This window comes from Macaca mulatta, chromosome 14, assembly GCF_049350105.2.
Source record: "Macaca mulatta isolate MMU2019108-1 chromosome 14, T2T-MMU8v2.0, whole genome shotgun sequence".
Taxonomy (NCBI): domain Eukaryota; kingdom Metazoa; phylum Chordata; class Mammalia; order Primates; family Cercopithecidae; genus Macaca; species Macaca mulatta.
This window is the reverse complement of record NC_133419.1, coordinates 112,171,383-112,192,697: the sequence shown is the minus strand read 5'-3', so window position 1 is coordinate 112,192,697 and position 21,315 is coordinate 112,171,383. Positions and strand designations below refer to the sequence as shown.

Here is a 21,315-nt window from a genome sequence, read left to right as displayed (position 1 = left end):
CCCCCCTGCCAGAGGACATACCTGGAACACTCGCCCAGGCCCCCGGCAGACACAAGTGTCCTTGCCCTACTCCGGCTGGGTGGCCTCTGAGCCACAGGGGAAACAGGCATCCTGGCCGGGCCAGGGGTTGAAGAACCCGGGAGAGCAGAGGTGGCAGAAGGAGGCGTTGTGGGGTCCTGCTCCAGAGAGGAAAGTTCCCGGGGGACAGGGAGCAGGTGGTGAGTTGGGACAGAGACTACCCGTCAGGGGACAGCCAAACAGTAATTAGGACTAAGACTTAGTTTCCAGGAGCTGTGGGTCACCCATGATCCCACAGGGGCCCAAGTGGACCCCTGACAGTGCTCTTCTCCCATTAGGGAGTTTCTGAGCCCTAGCCCAGCCCAGGTGTCTCATAAAGCCAGCATCTTCCTCCAGAGCTGTTTTTCTGTTCCCCGCTCCTCAACCCTACCCCAGCCCCTACCATCTTGGCATCCTGGTGGGTCTAGCTCTTCTTTTGCACAGGGCTTCTCATTCCCGCAGTCCTGAGGGTTCTCCGTGCTCAGGCATGTGGCACTGTGGAGGGCACAGCAGAAGACAGCTATGGAAGCCCACGTCACTGGGGTGCCCTCAAAGGGGAGCATCCTCACCCTTGGGTGGGGTGACAGTGGCAGAGAGAGAGGTAGGCATGGAAGTGAGAGGGTGGACAGATGCTGAGAAAGACCGCTGGGGAGGCAGATGGAGAGTTAGAAGGGCGCAAAGCACAGAGGCCCAGTGCCAGCAACACTACGAGAAAAACAAGATGAGGGTGGTGGGACAGGAGAGGCACAGGGACATGTGGACCCAGGATCCCAGCTTATAGGACAAACTTACAACATGTAAATGGGGCTGGTGTGGGAGAACCTTAAGAAAACTTGCTGTATTGCTTTGTAATCAGGCCTCAATTTTGAAAATAAGAAATGGTGTATCTGATTTGATTGGCCCCTGTAATTTACCAACTTTTCTTCTGAGTGACTTATGACTTGGTCGCTTCTATAAAGAGACCCACCCACCAAGTACGAGGTGTCCTCCTACTAAGGGCACTTCATTCGCTCACTCATTTATTCGTTCATTCTGCAGATATTTATTGCACACTTGCTATGTACCAGGCTCTCTTCTGGAGCTGGTGATACCTGAAAGAATTGTGCTCAAGCTCGGCAGGATTGTTAGATGCTATTTGTAGAACTGGACTGGAAGGAGAATTCCTGGGATGCAGAATGAAAGCCTCTTCATAGAGGCATATTTAGGGGGAAGAAATTAAGATCCCTGGGAACCCATATTCTGAAAAAACATAGCTTATTTTAGTTCTGTCCAGTTGAAATATAATGTGAACCACACATGTCATTTTAAATGTTCTAGTAGCCATATTAAGCAAGTAAAAAGAAACACGTGAAATTAATTTTAATAAAATATTTTATTTAACACAATGTGTTTAACATATCACTTTAACATGTAATCAATATAAAAGGTAATAATGTGATATTTTACATTCTTTTTTTGTAGTAAGTCAAATCCAGAGTGCATTTGGATATGCAGCATATCTCAACTTGTACTAGCCCCATTTCAAGTGCTCAGTAGCCATATGTGGCTGGTGGTTACCATAATATTCAGCACAGGCTGACTTCCTCCAACAAAGCCACTTCTCCGCTGGGTGTTCCAGGCCCCTGAGTGTCCCTTCCCTGCACATCTCAGTCATCTGCGTTGCCTTTGTTTGTCCAGATGGTGGCACTGTGAGCTTGCAGGAAGTGGCGAGCAGGGCGTGGAGGAGTTCAACGGAAGGAGAAGAGGAAATGGTGTTGCAGGGGAGGGGGTGTGTGTGTGTGCACGTGTGCATGTGTGAGTATTGGTGTCATGATCTTAATTATTTTTATAGGAAGTAAGATTAGAATCTGTGTAATGTTTTGCAACAATTCCAAAACGTTCCTATCCCTGCCAATCACCTGAGGATCTTTTAAAGACAGAGATTCTGATTCAACAGTATGGGTGATCTGGAGTGGGGCCTGAGAGTCTGCATTTCTAACAAGCTCTCAGTGAAGGCCGACCTCATTGGACCATGCTTTCAGTAGCAAAGTTTTGCGAGGAACTTTGATATGCACCACACTCTTTGGTACTCACAACTACCTTGTGAGATTGACATTTCAATGAACCCCCTTTATCGTGTTAAGAAATGGAGGAGCAAAGAGATGAAATCACTTGCCTAAGATCATACCAGTAATAGGAGGTGAGGCCGGGGTAGAGCCCAGGTATTCTTGCTCTGAAGCCTGTTCGCTCCATATCAATCACATACATTTCCCAGGTAGTAGAAAGTAGGTTTACCTTGTCAGCCTTCCTTTTGCTGTGGGTTGGTAGGTGGGAAAGCTTCCTATTGCTCTGAGGTCTTAAGGGATATTCTGTAACCTTGTGGTCTCTCCATCCTGTTTCTGTTATAATCATGGCCATTAGCTCTCTGCACTTCGCCCCCCTTCTGTGAAATCCATCTCAAAGATAACTTCTTACCCGGTGAGTGGGACAAGGAGGTTGTACTTGGCCAGTGAAAAGGTCCTGGGGGCCTAAATAAGTTCAGATTACTCCAGCTGGTGAGAGTAGTAGAGCTGGAGGGGATCCTAGGGCCTATATCCTTCAGTTCTTTTATTTTGTGGATGAAGAAACTCAGACCCAGAGGGAGGAAGTGTCTTGTCCTAAGTCAACACAAGACAAGATGGAAAATTCCCACAAGGTCAGGTCACTGGACAGGATTTCTAGGAATAGCAAACCGGAAAAGACTAAAAGAGAGTTCAGGTTGCTCTTCAGGTTGAAGTTTAAATTAAAAATCAGATCCTAATTAGAGAATAATTGTTCTCTGCTTTGAAATGTCTGGCCTCGGAGTCTTTAACCATCGGGGATATGTTGGGCCTAGAATGTAGCAAAATATTTAATGAACCTCTTTCCTAGGCTCAGTCCTGTAGGAATACAGAGGACTGCCCTCATAGGGCCATATATATAACAAAGGAGGGCACGATGAAAGATGTGGAACTGAGCTGTGTGACAGCCTACACAGGCTGAAAGGGCTCAGAGGATCCCCGGACCCTGTTGGCATGATACACAGCAGGAGGGGAGGTATAGATACTGGAGGCCTTGCTGTGAATCCAGCCTCAGACAGGTAATGCTGCTAGTCTCCCTTCCTGCATGAACTTCCAGATTGCATTAACTGCCACATTAGGGAAGGGAGCGTGTTCATTCCAACATCTCATTTTAAAGATGAGGAAACTGAGGCTCAGAGAGGTTTAGGGATTTTCACAAGGTCACATAACTGGTTGATGGCAGAATGAGGGCAAGTCCCCAGTACCCATCAGTGCTTTCCTCACAGTACTGTACCACGAGGGCAGCCTTAACCTTAGTACGGTACTACGAGGGTAGCCATTGGGCTCCCCATCTCTGTTCTTCGCCACTGCTTCTTCTATCCCCTCACCAATATCTATTGTCTCTGTCCTCTAAGGCTTATGTCCTATTTGTTCTGTTTGACAGGGAAGGTTATGGCTTTCAAAACCAGCTTTCTTCGTTGACAGTTGCCTTGGAGAGAGCCTGAGCACTCCCCTGCCTCTCACAGAGGAACTCCCCACGCCAGTTCTCCTGCTGCGCTCTCCTGCCGTTCTTTCCTAGCATCTTCAGCTGCCCTCTTTCCACCATTCCTTTCTCTGTTGCCTTTCATCCAGTTCTGAAAAAAATCTCATTTGATTCCCTTACCTCTTCTATTTTTTTAATTTTTTAAAATTTTTGTAGGTACATAGTAGGTGTATATATTTTTGGGGTACATGAGATGTTTTAATATATCTCATGTGTAAAAAACATATCCTTTGAGTTACAAACAATTCAATAACAATCTTTAAGTTAGTTTAAAATGTGCAGTGAATTTATTACTGACTGTAGTCACCCTGTTGTGCTATCAAATAGTAGGTCTTATTCATTCTTTCTATTTGTTTTGGTACCCATTAACCTTCCCTCCCAGCCTTCCCTCCCAGCCTCCCCACTACCCTTCCTAGCCTCAGGTAACCATCCTTCTACTCTCTATGTCCATGAATTCAATTGTTTTGATCTTTAGATCCCACAAATAAGTGAGACATTACCTCTTAGAACTCTCCTGTTGCTTTTCCCTTTCTCCCTTCTATCTCCTCTCCCTTCTATCTCCTCTCCCCTCCCCTCCCCTCCTCTCCTCTTCCCTCCTCTTCTCTCCTCTCTCTCTGCCTCTCTCAGTCACACACACACACACTCTCTACATACACACACACACACACACACACATACCCCTCAGGGTAGTGGTTTGAATTAATTACACTCAGTTCATGGAACATTGTCCCATAGAAAATAATTCTGTTAAACCAAATATGTGTCTGTGAGTTCCTGCAAAGCAGGCATCATTTAGGCACATGTCTGTTTTAAATGCTTGCAGAGTTGGTTGTGCTCTTTCACCCTGGTTTCTTACTCCCCACTCTGCATTGTTTTAAATACTCACCTGTGTTGCTAAGTGTCCTCGTGTTGGAGGCTTCTAAGGGAGGCTTCCTGCTTCGTCTATGCCCATACCTAAAGACCATGCTTTCTGATTGCTGCCCTACTCTTGTTGCACCCAGGTCCTCGTCCTGTTGCCCCCAGCTCTCTGACTTTCACTATTTCCCCAAACTGCCTTCTCTCAGGACCCTGGCAGTGCCCCTGGGATGTCACTTTCAGTTCTGATTTTACCTGACTTTCCACTGGTCTGACAGGTGGGGGACGACTTAATTTCCAAGATCCCAAAGTCCCTTTTGTCTCTTATTTTGTTTCCTCTGTTTTTATTTATTTTTATTTATTTATTTATTTATTTATTTATTTATTTATTTGACACGGAATCTTGCTTTGTTGCCCAGGCTGGAGTGCAGTGGCACCATCTTGGCTCACTGCAAGCTCCGCCTCCTGGGTTCACGCCAATCTCCTGCCTCAGCCTCCGAGTAGCTGGGACTACAGGCACGCACCACCACGCCCGGCTAAATTTTTGTATTTTTAGTAGAGACGGGGTTTCACCGTGTTAGCCAGGATGGTCTCGATCTCCTGACCTTGTGATCCGCCCGTCTCGGCCTCCCAAAGTGCTGGGATTACAGGCATGAGCCAGCGCGCCCGGCCTCTGTTTTTAACAGTTATGTAAGTTTTTCCTAGAACATGCTGACATATTTTTTGAAAAACTTTATTTTTTAAGAACAGTTTTAGATTTACAGAAAAATTTCAGAAGATAGCACAGTGTTCTTGTATACCTCATGCTTAGCCTCTTCTCTTGTTAGCTGCTCGCATTAATACGGTACCTCTGTTATAATTAATGAACCAATACATTGTTGTTAACCGAAGCCAATACTCTGTTCTGATTTCCTTAGTTTTACCTATTGTCTTTTTCTGTTCCAGGGTCATATATGACATCCAGTCATCATGTCTGCTTTGCCTACTCTCAGTTGAGAGAATTTCTCAAACTTTCCTTGTTTTTGATGACCTTGACAGTTTCGAGGAATGTTGGTCAGATGTTTTGTAGAATGTCCCTCAGTTCGGACTTATCTGATGTTTTTCTAATGCTTGGACTGGAGGTGTGGGGTTTTTGAGAGGAAGACCACAGAGGCAAGGTGCCATTTTCATCATGTCGTATGAAGGGTACATGCAATCATCATGATGTATCACTGTTGGTCACTGTTGGTTTCCTCCACTGTAGAGGTTACTCTTTTCACCTTTCCACAGTATGCTCATTGGAAGAAAATCACTATGTACAGCCCACACTTAAGGAGTGGGCAGTTGCCTTACCCCTCCCCGAGGGTGGAATTAAGTTATTTGAAATTAACGTAAGTGAATCGAATGCAAGTTATTTGAGATTCTTCTGCATGTTAGATTTGTCACTTCTTCATCTTTATTTATTCACATGAATGTTTATTTATATCAATATGGGCTTATAGGTATTCATTTTGTACTTTAGATTTAGACTGAAAGTTTTTTTTTCCCTCTCTCTCAAAATGATCCGGTGCTGGTCATTGTGAGCTCTTCCAGTTGGCTGCTGGGTCCTTTTGACATACTTCATGAGTGTGGGTTGTTGTGTTTTTTTTTGAGTACTTCCTTATATTTTTGGCACTATAAGATGCCCCAGGCTCATCTTGTGTGTGTGTGTATAAATATATACATATATATATATTTTTTTTTTTTTTTGAAACGGAATCTTATTCTGTCGCCCAGGCTGGAGTGCAGTGACTCGACCTCGGCTCACTGCAACCTCCACCTCCCTGGCTCAAGTGATTCTCTTGCCTCAACCTCCTGAGCGGCTGGAGCCACCATGCCGGGCTAATTTTTTGTATTTTTATAGAAATGGGGTTTCACCATGTTGGCCAGGCTGGTCTCAAACTCCTGACCTCAGGTGATCTGCCTGCCTCGGCTTCCGAAAGTGCTGGGATTACAGATGTAAGCCACTGCACCTGACCTCATCTTGTATATTTCCTGTCCCAGTCCTAGAATTGGCCATTTCCCCAAGGAGTTCTGATTCCTTTTTATTGGAGAATGGTATTAGAAACCAAAGTCTGGGTGTTAGCTATGCTCTGGTCTCTTATGTTCAACTCACTTTTCTTTCTTTCTTTTTTTTTGAGATGGAGTCTCGCTCTGTCATGCAGGCTGGAGTACGTTGGCATGATCTCGGCTCACTGCAACCTCCTCCTCTCAGGTTCAAGTGATTCTCATGCTTCAGCCTCCTGAATAGCTGGGATTATAGGTATGCACCACCAAGCCTGGCTAATTTTTGTATTTTTAGTAGAGATGGGGTTTCACCATGCTGGCCAGACTGGTCTTGAACTCCTTACCTCAAGTGATCTGCCCACCTCAGCCTCTCAAAGTGCTGGGATTACAGGCATAAGCCACCACACTTGGCCCAACTCGCTTTGCTTTTCCCTTTCTGTTAATGCTTCCGTCCCCTGCCCGTCAACCATGGGGGCTTCCCAGGATTAATCACACATTCAAGTCAATAACAAGGAGTTCTTACCCTGTACAAGAACTTCGTGAGATCAAAAGTGAGGCACAGACATGGAGTTTATGGTCAGGCGTGGGAGAGGCATGGATATATTATAAACAGCCCAAGAGCAGACAAGGACAGAGAAATCAATCCATAAGGCGTCTCTAAGGAACTCATGACTAATTCAGACTGTGGGATCTGGGAAGTCTCTGAGCTGAGAGTTGAAAGAAGAAGGATGGTGCATTCTCTGTGGTCTGTTCCCAAGTCCATAAAATCGCCCTTGACTCTGGTGCCCAAGGAGCCATCTGCCTTGGAGGAGGAGCCGCTGCCGATGCTCTAGTTTGCCTCCCTTTTCCTCCTCAATACTCCTTGCTTCCTGTGTGAACGTGAGCAGATCCTGTTCTCTCCTCTACTGCCCAGAGCCCTGAGATATTACGTTATGAGATATTCTGTGCCAATACTTTATTTCCTAAGTTAGGTCGTGGGTGCATGGGTGTTTATTATTGTATTCTTCACTCCTTTTTGTATGGCTTGCATATTTCATAATGACATTTGAAATGTATTTATAAAAAAAAGGAAAAGACACCAGTCTGTGGCCCTGGCCTGTGTGACCTTGTGCCCTCACTCCAGGAATCACGGCTCTGCCAGATGATGGCCACTCCCAGCTTAGAGCCAGGGAAAGTGCAGCTGGTCTGGGCCAGATGGCTCTGCGGGTGCCTGTCTGACCAGGTATTGCATACGTGTTGATGTGACTCAGTACCTAAGTGGCATGGCAGATAGTCACCTATCCCCTCCTCACTCTCCTTATCCCCTCATCTCCATGACCCACCTCCGACTTCTGTAGAGCCTTAGAGCTGCAACATAGTGACAACCCTCCTCTACAGCAGGTGCTTGTTGCTGGTGCCATTCTGCAAGGGCCAGATGGGACAAGTCTGGGGCATTCCCCCTGTCTTGGGGCAGCATCTTTGCCCCAGCACTGACCTGACTCAAGCTTCCTTATCTCCCATCTAAAGCTACCTGTGAACAAAAACCTGAAAAGGGCAGATCTAGGTCTGGCAGCAACTGAGAAAAACCAAAGGTTCTGCCAGCAGCCAAGGTAGGTAAGAGGCAGGCCACACGGGGTCAACTGGGGACACCGCCTAGAGGTAGGATATTGGTTTGAGTCTCTGGGGAAAGAATGAAAAGGATGTCAGCCCCTAGTACATGAAGGCTGGTAACTGTGATGTTCCATTTGCAAGGATAGGTTATTTAGACATTGGGACCAGGAAACTCTGTCTCTGAACTAGTTACAGGGGCTGGTGGCTCCTGAAAAGACCTCTTTAGCTGGTATGACGGATAAAAGATGTTGCAGTTTCTTTTCTTTTGAATCTGCTTGACTGATAGAATGTAGCAGAAGTGAGATTCTGGGATTGTAGAGCCTAGGTCATGTGAAGGCTTGAAGGCTTCTGCACAGTTCTTTTGGGACACACTCTCTGGGAGCCTTGACCTGCTATGCAGGAGAGGCCGTGTGCAGGCCCTTTGCTCAACAGTCCCAGCTGAGCCAAGCCTTTTAGCCATACCCACTAAGACACCAGCCATGAAAATGAAACCGTCTTAGATCCCAGATCACAGAGCAATCCCAGAACATGAAGACTTTCCCAGCTGAGACCTGAACAGATTTCTGAACTACAGCACTGTGAGATTAAACATCTGCTGTCTTAGGCTGCTAAGTTTTGAGATTGTTTGTTACACAAAAACAGATAACCAAGATGGCCAGGGCACCCCTATTCAGGTCACCAGTTCAATGACCAACTTCCAATTCCCACATCAATATGAGAGATGGGGGATCACGGCTCATTCTCACAATGACTGGGCAGAGGAGCTGGAGCCAAAACGAAAAGTGCTGAGCGTGTCTTTGAAAGTGCTCTATGAGTCCTATAGGTGAAGTGCTGGAGTAAATAGGAAAACGGACTTAGGGGCGGCCTCCAGATGATGAGGCAAAGTGTGCAGAAAAGGAGAGGGGATGTGAGTCTGGAAGGGGAAGTATGAGGGGGCTGGACAGCGTCTGGAAGAGGAAGGTCCTGAGAGACACATAGGAGGGAGCTGGGTTTTGGGAGGAGGACATGGGGGTGAATGTTTCCATTAGGGAAGCAGAGGGCGGTGGGGGGCACCGAGAGTACAGGCAGCCTTGAGCTGGTGTCTGGCCAAGAGTTGTAGCAGCCCTTGGCCTGGTGTCTTCTCCCGCTCCACCCGCGGCTGTGCTGGGCTCTCTTTAAAGAGAGCCCTGCCGGGCATCCAGATGAGCTCACACAAACAGTGCAGGTGCAGGTCTGGCCCGTAAACCACAACAACTGGGGCCTGTGCTGCCACAATGCGCTGGGCGAAGCCTCCAGAGGGGGAGAAAGGGTGATTATTTGTTTAGCATCATCAGCAAGAGTTCCAGAACCCGTCAAAAGCAAAGCAAAAACTTTTGTATTAAGGAGATTAAACTTTAAACTCAGCTGAGAAGGCTCTGCTGTTTGAGTGGCTTTGTTGTGCCTGGCATTGTGTGATTATATGCAAATCACCAGGAAGCAGAGGCTTAGCTGCCCAGTGGGTGGGTGTGTGGGACAGGGGGCAGCCCACGTGCTAGTCAGGTAGCACCCAGTACCCAGGCTGGGGCAGCCTGCTTTCCCTTAAGTTCAGGGAATTGGGGATTTGAAAGTATGTTTAATGTGTTGGCCAGAGGTTTCTGGCGGATGGATAGGACAGCAGGGACAGAGGTGCCACCGGGAAGGTATAAATGGAAATCTAAGGCAGTGTCCAGTTAGGACGGGGGAGGTTCTCATATCCAGGGACCCTCTGACCACATCACGCCTTCTTTAGCATTCTCTAGTTTGAAGCTTAGGGTAATGTATGTGGTCACCAAGGAGATGGGGAAATGTTTTGGTTTTCCTGTGGCCGTTCAGAATAAGGACTTGGGGGGATTATCCTGGGTTTATTGATCCAGAAAATGTTTAATGTTTACTCTTGGCAAGGTGCAGAGCTCGGTGCTGGGGGTGGTGGGTCAGAACGGAGATGAAGAAAATGTCTGTGTTGTTCAGGAGTTTACAGAGAAGATATTTACCCAGATAACTAAACTACCTGGCAACATTTGGTAAGCGCTGGAGGAAATGGCCCATGAGAGTGCCTGGCTTCGGACAGAGGCTAACTGAAGGGGTCGAGAAAGGCTTCACAGAGGAAGAACAGAGTCAGGCCAGGGGTGGAGGCTGCATGAGCCAAGAAATTCCTGTTGAGAAGGGCAGGGTGCAGGCTGGCCGTGTGCCCTGGCTCACCTGGTGTCTCGGACTGTGGGGAAGACAGATTGTGCATATTGAGGCCCAAGTTCTAGGCTAGAATTTGGCCCGCACAAATTGGAGTCAGATGTCTAACCCACAAAGTTAGGTCTAGGGACTCTGGAACTCCGTGTCAGCACCTGCAGAACTACCATCAGAGTGACGCCAGAGACCTCTGTGTCCCGTCTGTTGATGCCTCTGTGGCTGTCCTGGCAGCCCCCTTCACCTCTTCCTTTAAGCAGCATCTGCAACTGCTTCTCAGCCCTTAATAACAGGGCCAGCTCGGACATCTCCAAGGCTCTACTTCCTGGTGGGTGTAGAATGTTGTCTAGTACAGTCAGAGTCATAGCTGTCAGTTCCCCTCGGCTGGGGGGCTATGGGCCTGGCTGTGGTCCTGCAGATCTGAGTTGAGCATGAGAGTGGAATGAGCTTGGTCCTATTAGACATGTTGAGGATAGAGATCACTAAAGATACAACTAGCGCTAAAAAGAAAACCCAGGAAGGCTGAGTAGCTAAGCTATCAACCGGAGAAACTGGGCAGAGTAGCAGAAGCAAGTAAGAGACCGCAGGATGGAAACTGCGAAGTGTCACCTGGGAGTGGAGGGAAGACCTTGCTCCCAAGCTGCTGGGTAGTGGTGGGGATGCGATGGGGATGCAGGTGGGGGTCTGGGCACTCGCTGTTGTAGCTCTAGCCTCAGGCAAGGCGGTGAGGACGCTCTGAGGCTCTCCGGCCCCTCCAGCCTGCAGCGGCCAGTTCACTGGCATCGGCCTAACCTCCTTCCAGAGGGAGCCACACCAGTCCTCAAGCTGAGCACAGCTCTTGGGCCCAGATTGGAGCATGGCGATTTGGGAATGAGAAACAATAGCTTTAGAAATTGAGAAACTCCATCCCTTTCCAGCCCCCTCCGCTAGGAGTCCCTGGACTCATCTGGGGCTTTTTCAGGAGTGGTAAAACCTGAGGGTCATTTTTGCGGAGGAGTTCTGAGCGCTGGAGGAGGAGGATGATCTCCTCCATTCCACAGATCAATACGCTCCTCCCCTTTTGCAGGAAGCTTCTGGGAGCAGGGGGTCTCTGGGCTCTGAGGGGGTGTAGTGGACAGAAGCCAAAGAAAAATCTGCTGTTTGGAACACCGTGTCCTGTGCCCCATCAGAGGAGCAGATGTTCTTCTGAGGGTGGGGGCTGCTGGGGGCTGCAGCAGAATGGGAGCCAGGCAGGAAGAGTTCCAGATGATGAGGGAGTTGAAAGGAATTTTGTAAAGATATTGTCTGCGACTTGGGTTGGATAAAAGACTCCGCAGACAGGGCTGTTCACCTGCTAGGTTTTTGTTCTGCCCTGCAGCGTCTGCCTGCCACACAGCCCCGGGGCAGGGTGATGGTGGGGCGGGGTGATGGTGGGGCGGGGTGATGGTGGGGAGGGCATGCTGTCTGCCATCTGCCGGAGAAATACAACAAACACCCACACGCGAGCCAACGGAAACTCTCAGCAAAACAAACAGCGCTCGAGGGCGCCCTGCCTGGGTGTGTGGACTGGAGGGGCAGGCGCGGGAAGGTGAAGGGGGCACCTGTCGGAGGAGGGGGCTGGGCTGGCCTTATGCCCCTGGGCTAGCAAGGTCAGGTACGGTCTGCACCCATGTCTGGCTGGACCCCTCAGGCCTGTTAGGTGAAAGCCCCCCCTTTTTTTTTTTGAGACGGAGTTTTGGTCTCGTTGCCTGGGCTGGAGGGCAATGGCAAGATCTCGGCTCACTGCAATCTCCGTCTCCCAGGTTCAAGCGATTCTCCCTGCCTCAGCCCCCCGAGTAGCTGGGATTACAGGCGCCCACTACCACGCCCGGCTAATGTTTGTATTTTTAGTAGAGATGGGGTTTCACCATATTGGCCAGGCTAGTCTTGAACTCCTGACCACAGGTGATCCACCCGCCTCAGCTTCCCAAAGTGCTGGGATTACAGGCGTGAGCCACTGTGCCTGGCCGAAAGCCCCCCATTTATCCAGCTGCCAGGTCTAAAAAGCCAGGAGTTACAAAGCTGGAGGTAGTCATCACCGATTCTATTGATCACCAAATTCAGATAATCAGGATGCTGGATTTGCAGCTACTGATGGAGGGTGAAATGAAGAGTAAGAGGGATTGGGCTCAAGACCTACTGAGCCATTTCTGTAGACACTTCTGTGAGCCCCTTTCTTCCTTAGGTTTAAAATGGGGTGATAATAATGGCTAACCTGGAAAGTAATTATGAGAATGGAAACAATATCTTTCCAAAGTACGTTGTAAACTGTAAAAAAATATCTGGTGGTTATTAACATTTTCTTTGTGGCTCGCCATTTGGATCACAGCAAGGGCTCTGGGTATTTGCTTCTGGCTTTGTGACATGCAGAACACATCTGCGGGGGAGGTCCTCAGCCTGGGTGAAGAGCGTTGGGAAAATTGTGCAGCCTGTGGGGCTCGTGAGGATAAACCTTGGACTTACAGCTGGGCTCTGAGGCCTGGGTCAGTGAGGAAAGTGGGAGCTGAGATGGCTTAGGGTGGGTGGGGTGCAGTTGTGTTTGATTGCGTGGTAACACTAAATATCTGGCTCTGGCCTCACCCTGGGGGTTGAGGGCTGGACTGTAGATCTTCCTCAACATCTCTGCTCCCCTCAGGGATGTACTTTTCCCCCTTGCCCCAGAATCCACAGTGAGTGGCAGCCGGCACGAGTGTCCACAAACCTGTTGGGACAGGGCAGGCAGCTTGTTTGCTCTTCCCAGGGCCAAGCCTGGTGGGCTGGACCCAGAAGTATTGTGTTACTCAGCCAAAGAATTCCTTTCCTCACCTACCTCCATTTATAAAGGGGAAACAAAACCCTGAGCGGTATGCTTTCGTGGAGCGAAGCCAGGTCCTCAAGTGTCATCTCTGGGGAGCTGCTTCCTCCCCAGGGCAGGGTGCGGCCTCCTGGGGAAACAAGAGCCCTTCTTTCTCCTTCCCACCCATGGTGGTGGTGGTGGTGTCCCCACTTACCCTCAACAGACCTTGGATTCTCTGTCACTACCCCTGAGTGCTTTCCTTATCCCAGGTCCCAGCCCTTGAGAATGGGGCAGGGCTTGTGGCTTCCCTGGGCCCAGTGGAGAACGGGACAGGGTTGCTGGGTGTCTGTCTCAGTTCCGGCTGGTGCTGGTGCACTCTGGCCAACAGAACCACCAAACACATCATCTGTTTGCTTTGAGAACTTGAGATGGATTTTAAATCTTCCAGGGCACGTACTGCTACACTTCAGAGTTCTGGCCAGAACCAGGCAGCCCTGGGGAAGCCTGCACCAGTGCTGGGACGGCCCTTCCGAGTTGTGTCTTGCTGGAGAGTCCCAGGGCCAGGTGAGGTCTGAACTTTAGAGACTTGTCAGGTGAGATCTTATTCTGTAGCCAGTGTTGGGATGGCTGATGGAATAAGGGTCAGGCAGGATGAGTGACAAATGAGAGGGGTCAATGAAGGCATTGTTCAGGGCTTGAACTGGGAAGGACCTCTGAGATTCCCTGCCCTTCTTACTTCTTCCTGGGTGGGTGGTCCTCTTTCTATCTATAGGAAGAGAGATTGCCAGGAAATTTGGATTTGAGTCTGCCAATGCTACTAATTCACTACGGACAAACTTCTTTTTTAAAACATTATAATACTATTTATTGTTTACCATAGATGGATATATTTACATTGAGTACTTGACATGTATTATCTCACTTATTTATCACACTTTTTTTTTAAAGTATTGTGGCTTTTATTTATTTATTTTTTAAATTTATTATTATTTTAAAAATCATTATTATACTTTAAGTTCTAGGATACATGTGCACAACGTGCGGATTTGATATGTAGTATACATGTGTCGTGTTGGTTTGCTGCACCCATCAACTCATCATTTGCATTAGGTATTTCTCCCAATGCTATCCCTCCCTGAGCTCTCCCACAACAGGCCCTGGTGTGGGATGTTCCCCTCCCTGTGTCCATGTGTTCTCATTGTTCAACTCCCACTAATGAGTGAGAACATGCTGTGTTTGGTTTTCTGTCCTTGCAATAGTTTGCTGAGAATGATGGTTTCCAGCTTCATCCATGTCCCTGCAAAAGACATGAGTTCATCCTTTTTTATGGCTGCATAGTATTCCATGGTGTTTATGTGCCACATTTTCTTTATCCAGTCTATCACTGATGGACATCTGGTTCCAAGTCTTTGCTATTGTGAATAGTGCCACAATAAACATATGTGTGCATGTGTCTTTTTAGTAGCATGATTTATAATCCTTTGGGTATGCACCCAGTAATGGGATTGCTGGGTCAAATGGTATTTCTAGTTCTAGATCCTTGAGGAATCACTACATTGTCTTCCACAATGGTTGAACTAATTTATACTCCCACCAATAGTGTAAAAGCGTTCCTATTTTTCCACATTGTCTCCAGCATCTATTGTTTCCTGACTTTTTAATGACCACCATTCTAACTGGCGTGAGATGATATCTCACTGTGGTTTTTATTGGCATTTCTCTGATGACCAGTGGTGAGCATTTTTTTCAGACGTCTGTTGGCTGCATAAATGTCTTCTTTTGAGAAGTGTCTATTCATATCCTTTGCCCACTTTTTGATGGGGTTGTTTGTTTTTTTCTTGTACATTTGTTTAAGTTCTTTGTAGATTCTGTGTATTAGTCCTTTTGTCAGATGGATAGATTGCAAAAATTTTCTCCCATTCTGTAGGTTGCCTGTTCACTCTAATGGTAGTTTCTTTTGCTGTGCAGAAGCTCTTTAGTTTAATTAGATCCCATTTGTCTATATTGGCTTTTGTTGCCATTGCTTTTGGTGTTTTAGTCATGAAGTCTTTGCCTATGCCTATGTCCCGAATGGTATTGCCTAGGTTTTCTTCTAGGGATTTTGTGGTTTTAGGTCTTACATTTAAGTCTTTAATCCATCTTGAGTTAATTTTTGTGTAAAGTGTAAGGAAGGGATCCAGTTTCAGTTTTCTACATATGGCTAGCCAGTTTTCCCAGCACCGTTTATTAAATAGGGAATCCTTTTCCCATTGCTTGTTTTTGTCAGGTTTGGACAGACTATTTCATGCCCCCACACCACAGTTGCTTCATTTGTAAGATAAGAAAATCAGATTGGATGATCTTTAAGGTCTCTTCCATCTTTTTTGTACATTTTATGATTGTTTAATATATTTTATATTGCTCCCATTGTAAACAATAGATGCTGGTTTACTAATGAATTCTGGCCACTATCTCCTTCTTGTCTTACCTCCAAGGCAGAGTCTGCCTGGCTTGGCCCAGTTAAGATGACAAGGGCTTCTACAACTACTTCCAGGGGAGACAGATATATTACTTGAGGCCAGGCTTGGTGGCTCATGCCTGTAATACCAGCACTTTGGGAGGCAGAGGTGGAAGGATTGCTCGAGCTCAGGAGTTTGAGACCAGCCTGGGCAACGTAGTGAGACCTTGTCTCTACAAAAAAAAAAAAAAAAGATATATTACTTGAGAAGTGGAAGTAGTAAGATCTGGCTTCTGAGGAAGGTGAAGGTTTACTTTTTTCACACAGTATAAAGCAATTCAAAATATTTCGTTAGCTCTCTTGTGTGCCACCAAACATATTTGTTTCCCTTCTATCTGGCAGAACGGAACTTTATTTGACCTGCTAGTTTCTCTCGTGTCTGTTATTTTCTTTACTTTTTCTTTCTTTAGTTTTTTGAGATGGAGTTTTGCTCTGTTACCCAGGCTGGAGTGCAATGGCACTGTCTTGGCTCACTGCAACTTCTGCGTCCTGGGTTCTAGAGATTCTCCTGCCTCAGCCTCCCAAGTAGCTGGGATTACAGGCACCCACGACCATGCCCAGCTAACTTTTGTATTTTTAGTAGAGGTGGGGTTTCACCATGTTGGCCAGGCTGGTCTTGAACTCCTGACCTCAGGTGATCCACCCACCTCGACTTCCCAAAGTGTTGGGATTACAGGCATGAAACAATGCACTTGGCCTGTTATTTTCTTTAAATGTTACTTAGTTGTTGGATTGTAATTCAGCTTTCTGTGTGTTTTTTTGGTACCCATAGCCCGTGTTTAAGTGATCTGGGAGGTAGGGACCAGGATCCAACTCCTTCATGTGGCTCCACAATGAAATACCCGGCTCATCAGCGTTCTCTGAGAGTGTCAGCTACCTGAGGGCAGGGATCTACGTGTGCTTTCTCCTCTCTCTCTAGGTCCAGGAACATACATTAAGACTCAGTAAATATTTGTTGAATGAATCAAATGTCAAAGGAATCAATAGTAGATACTCATAAGTGCTTACTGATTTGCACTGATGTACTGGTGTGCTCTATTTTTTTTGTAATTCTGGCCTTCCTGACAGTCTCCTTGGCTCTAGCTCTGTTTCCTGATATTTAGTTCTTTGGCTTCTACCCTGATCCACGTCTGTATCCTCTGCTGGGAATGCCAACCATGTGTTGTGACAGCATCTACTACTTTCATTCTGGAGGCTGTCAAGTATGTGTCCCCAGCTCTGCAAGTTGCTAGAGTTGAGTTCTTACATCTCTGATTGGGTGCTGGAAGAAAATGTAGAGGTCATCTAATTAGATCCCTTACCTAAACTTCCCATGCTTGTCCTCCACTCTGGTCATTTCCCACACAGGACAGCGCATTTCACTGTGGTCCAGCCCCAGGGGTTGTTCTCCATCTCTCCTCTTGTCTAGATCCTAAGCCTCTGGACAGCATGGGCCATATCTTATGTGACACAGTTAACTTCTGTTGATTAAACAGTGAATATTTGAGAATATGACAAGCTTGAATATTGAACTTAGGTGGGAGGTATTATTCCGTAAGTAGGTTTTGGAGGTGCCTTCTGGTTGGAATCAAAATGTTCTGTGTTCAAATTCCAATTCTACCATTTACCGGCTATGCGCCTTTAGGAAAGTTACTTCTCTGAGTCTCGATTCCCTCATCTATGAAGCAGTGGTAATGGCAGTGCCTACATCATGGGCTTGCTATGAGGACTCATGAGATACTGTAAATTCAGTGCTTAGAACAGTACCTGACACATCAAGGGCTCCAAAAATGGGAGTTATTGTTATATTTATTAGGCTGACATTAATACTGAGCCTGGGGTTCTAGACCAGCCACAAAGCAATGTGTTGACCTGAAATCCCCCATCCTTCAATTCACCTCTCAATACAATGCTGAACAATATAGCCCTCCTTCGCTGCCTGGCTTAAGGTACACAAATACATTCTGCCTTCAGATAAGTCCATTAATTTCTGCATTTGAATATCAAACCCTTTTGTCACTGACTTGGGCACTATGGGGGCATAGAAGAGAACAAAATTAGTCACTGTATGTGAGACTATGCTGAGCTGCTTTTGTATACGCGGTGACTGCCTTCTTTTAATCTGGTAAAAAGAAAAGGCCGGTATGTATAAATGAATTAGAGGCAATATTAGCTCCATATGATGAAGGGCTACATTGTGATGTGAAAACTCAATTGAGAGGCACTTTAATCTGGGGTTAGGAGGTTCTGGCATCAAAACAACCAAGATTCTAATCTTGATTCTGCCACTTAGTGGCTGTGTGACTTTGAGGAAGCTATTCAACCTCTCTGGGTCTCAGTTTCCTCATCTGGGTTCTTTTGGTGAGGACAAAATGAAGTCATGCACTAAAAATTGTTTGACAGAGGAAAATAAATCTTGGGACCCCCTCAAATCACTAAGCCAAGGGAAAAGTCAAGCTAGTAACAGTGTCCATGTCTTCAGGCTAACCTGCCTCCCATTTTATTCCTAAATAAGATAGCTACAGAGATAAGAAAATATTTACCTCCCTTACAGTTTGCCTACAAGGAAATTGCTTGTGGACAAAGGAGAGACAGAATTCAATCATCCCTCTGAGGCTCGCCTGAGACAAATGCATATCTGATTGCTTCCTCTGTCCTAGTGTTTATGTAAAAATGCAGATTCACTAAGCCAAACTAAATTGTGTATACAGTGGAAGGCCAGTCAAGGACTCAAAAGAATGCAACCTTTTGTCTTTTATCTACTTCTAACCTGGTAGCCTCCATTTTGAGTTGTCCCACCTTACTGGACTGAACCAATGTACAGCTTACATGTATTGATTGATATCTCATGTCTCCCTAAAATGTCTAAAAGCAAGCTGTACCCTGACAACCTTGGGCACCTGTCGTCAGGACTTCCTGAGGCTGTGTCATGGATGTGTCCCTAACCTTGGCAAAATAAACTTTCTGGATTGACTGTGACCTATCTCAGATACTTTGGGTTAACAACACATGACAAGGGCACCATAAGCGTTTACTATTATGATGGGCTTGCTGTGTTGGGCAGAAGGAGCTCCCTGAGGCCTGTACTAATCAGAAGGGATAGGATTTAGGTAAACGAAGACAAAGGAAAAACAAAACACCAACAGCAATAACACAGACTCAGGAAAGTCTCTGGAGTGTTAAGGATGGTGGGATGTACAGCAGGACTTGAAGAAAGTGGATAACCTTGGAAGATATGAGAAAGCAGGTGCGATCAGCAGCAGAAGAATTGAAGTTGGAGGGTTGCGTCTTTATGTTCTCCATTGTGTCTAGGAGGGTGCTTTGCTCAACAAATGCTTAGCAGTTGCTGCAGAACTTCTTGGCCTAATTGTGTGGCCCCGTGTCTCTTATAGCTAATGAGTTTTGGGGTTTTACTACTTTTTTGTATTCTTCACTGAATTTCCTAAAACTATCTGATTCAAAGCTCCAGAAATGTCCCTTTACCTATTAGCTTTAGATCTGGTTAACAAGTCCAGGGACACCTTATCTTTTTACCAGTTATAAACCTCTGTTTATGCCTGAGAAGATGCAAAGCGTCTTTCTTCTTGGCTTTTACCTTTACTTTCTAGACACAAATGTCTGTCTCATTTTGGAATCAGCCTGATTTCATCAGTTGCTACGTGACCTTGAGCAGGTTGCTTAACCTCCCATGTTCCGTTTCCTCACGTGTAAAATTTGAGTAACGTTCCAGTTACCCATTTATTGCCTCTCAGTTCCAAGTTCATCTTTTCGGACCTGCCCTGCAGTACTGACTGGTCTCTCAAGACGCCTCCTTTCCACTGAGCGAGCGTGACGTTAAGCTTTGTCAGGAGGGGGCGCCTCAAAAGTAGGTTTTTGAGAGTAACTGCTTCATGGGAATTGGAGTTTTTGAAATGTCCTAGAATTAGACAGTGGTGATGGTTGCACAACATTGGAACTATCCTGGAAGTACACTTTAAAATGGTTAAAATGGCAAATTTTAAGTCATCTAGATTTTACCTCAATTTAATAAAAGTAAGTTGTGAGGATGGGACACATTCGTGAATGGGGAGAGCTCCGAACAATGCTTGGAACATAGTGAGTGGTGTGTAAATGTTATCGGTGATTGCATGTTTGCTTAATTATTTAGCTAGCGGTCTATCACTGGCCTTCCTCCTCCTGGAGCTAATGAGGCCCTCACACTGCGTTCCTGGTTACCACGAACCTAAGGCAGCCACGAAGCTGAAGAGCCTTGCAGAAATTCCTGCCTCTCACACTGGTGGACCCTGGTAGTCTGTTCTAGGAGTGGGAGTGGAATGAATGCCTGCAACCCCACTTCCCCTGAATGGCTCCAAACAGTGGATAGTCAGGGGCTCAGTAACTCTGCATAGAGAAGTTCAGAGACAGGACCTAACATCGAACTTTGTGTCCTAGGGCTCGGGGCTTCTGGCCTAGAATTTAATTTGGATCTCGAAGAGCTTGTTGATACCTGACTGTTTTTCTCCCCAGGTCCCCTGCCAGCCTGCTCCCCTAGAGGGATGACTGTGAGGCCCAATGCCACAGTCCCCAGGCATTGGCAAAAGGAAGAGCTCCCTAAATGGAGGCTCTGCACAATTCTGTAGGTCAGCAGGGCCTGCTGAGGATTGCAGGACACAGATGCAAGGAAAAGCAGCAGAAACAATATGGTGGGGTTTGAAGAAATCTGGAGGGACTGGATTGGGGGACTTTTCTTTGTGATGTCATCATAGATGATGATGGAGAAAGGTGTAGGGGTCTTAAAAGGGAATTCAATTCTTTCATCTTCTTCTTCCCCTTCCATCTTCATAATAATCCTTGTCATCTCACAGCCTAGAAGACCAGTATTTCCATTCTATACTCTACCAAATCCCAGATATTTCAGGACAGGCCTAACTCAGAAATTTTCTGTCCTGACATCTCCACACTTACCTATGCACTTTTTGGACCATTTCTCCTAGCTCTTGGGGAGGAAAATATGGCCATTAGTCAAGTCCTTCTCCCTATAACTTCATCCTTGCTTTGTCACAGCTGCTTGCTGGGGGCTTGTCGGAGAGCAGGAGGGGAGAATGCCACCGCCTTGGGCTGCCTCCCCACAGAGCTGTATGTGTCCTCAGCCTAATGTTTGGGGTGGGGGACACCAAAAGCATGTGCCTTGTGATGTGACGGCTCTGTCGCTCTATTGCCATATTTTATGAAATCAACCCAGGAAGGCTCAGGTAGCAAATGCCTGGGCAAAAAGTCAGGGAAGTCAGCTGCCTGCTTTTAGGGCCCACATTTGACTGACCCCTCCCCTTGGGGTAGCTGCAGCTTCTGGGTGGCATTGGTTTTGGGGTCCCCGAGCTGCCAGAGTATCCCTCTAAAGACTCCCCTGAGACCTCCCCTCAGACACAGTTACCAAACATGTTTTTCATCTTTATTAATCTGCTCCTCTTCTCACGTTTCTCAGGTCACAGCTGCATTGTTATCTGATGGGCTCTCTGCCAGCCCCATGAAGCCTGACAGTTATAAAGGGTGGATTAGCGGCAGAAGAATATTTATTAGGAAAAAAAATCTCTTTTTATTCTTCTGTTGTTTTATATGGAGTTGGCCACATATTGCCTGGGTGAGATCACAGCGGTCCTTTGAGAGCTGTGAGCAGAGGTCCCGTGTCTGGGTGTTCAGCAGTGCTGGGTGAGAGGCCATGATTATTCTTGACTGCCATGGACCCCTCTCTCTAGGCCTCTCCCAAAGGGTCCTGCTCAATTTCACAGCTCAGAGAGGCCTG

At 46.7% G+C, this 21,315-nt stretch overlaps 1 long non-coding RNA gene across 2 annotated transcripts in view; it reads left to right on the top strand.

Moving 5' to 3' along the window:
- Window positions 1-13,502: 13,502 nt before the first annotated feature.
- Window positions 13,503-21,315, top strand: part of LOC144334458 (uncharacterized) — a 52,911-nt gene continuing 45,098 nt past the window's right edge. Inside the window, exon 1 of one of the 2 annotated variants that reach the window (XR_013404284.1) lies at window positions 13,503-13,624. This is a non-coding gene — a long non-coding RNA (uncharacterized LOC144334458). Of the gene's footprint in view, window positions 13,654-21,315 lie in introns of both variants that reach the window. The other variant, XR_013404285.1, reaches the window with a different exon arrangement.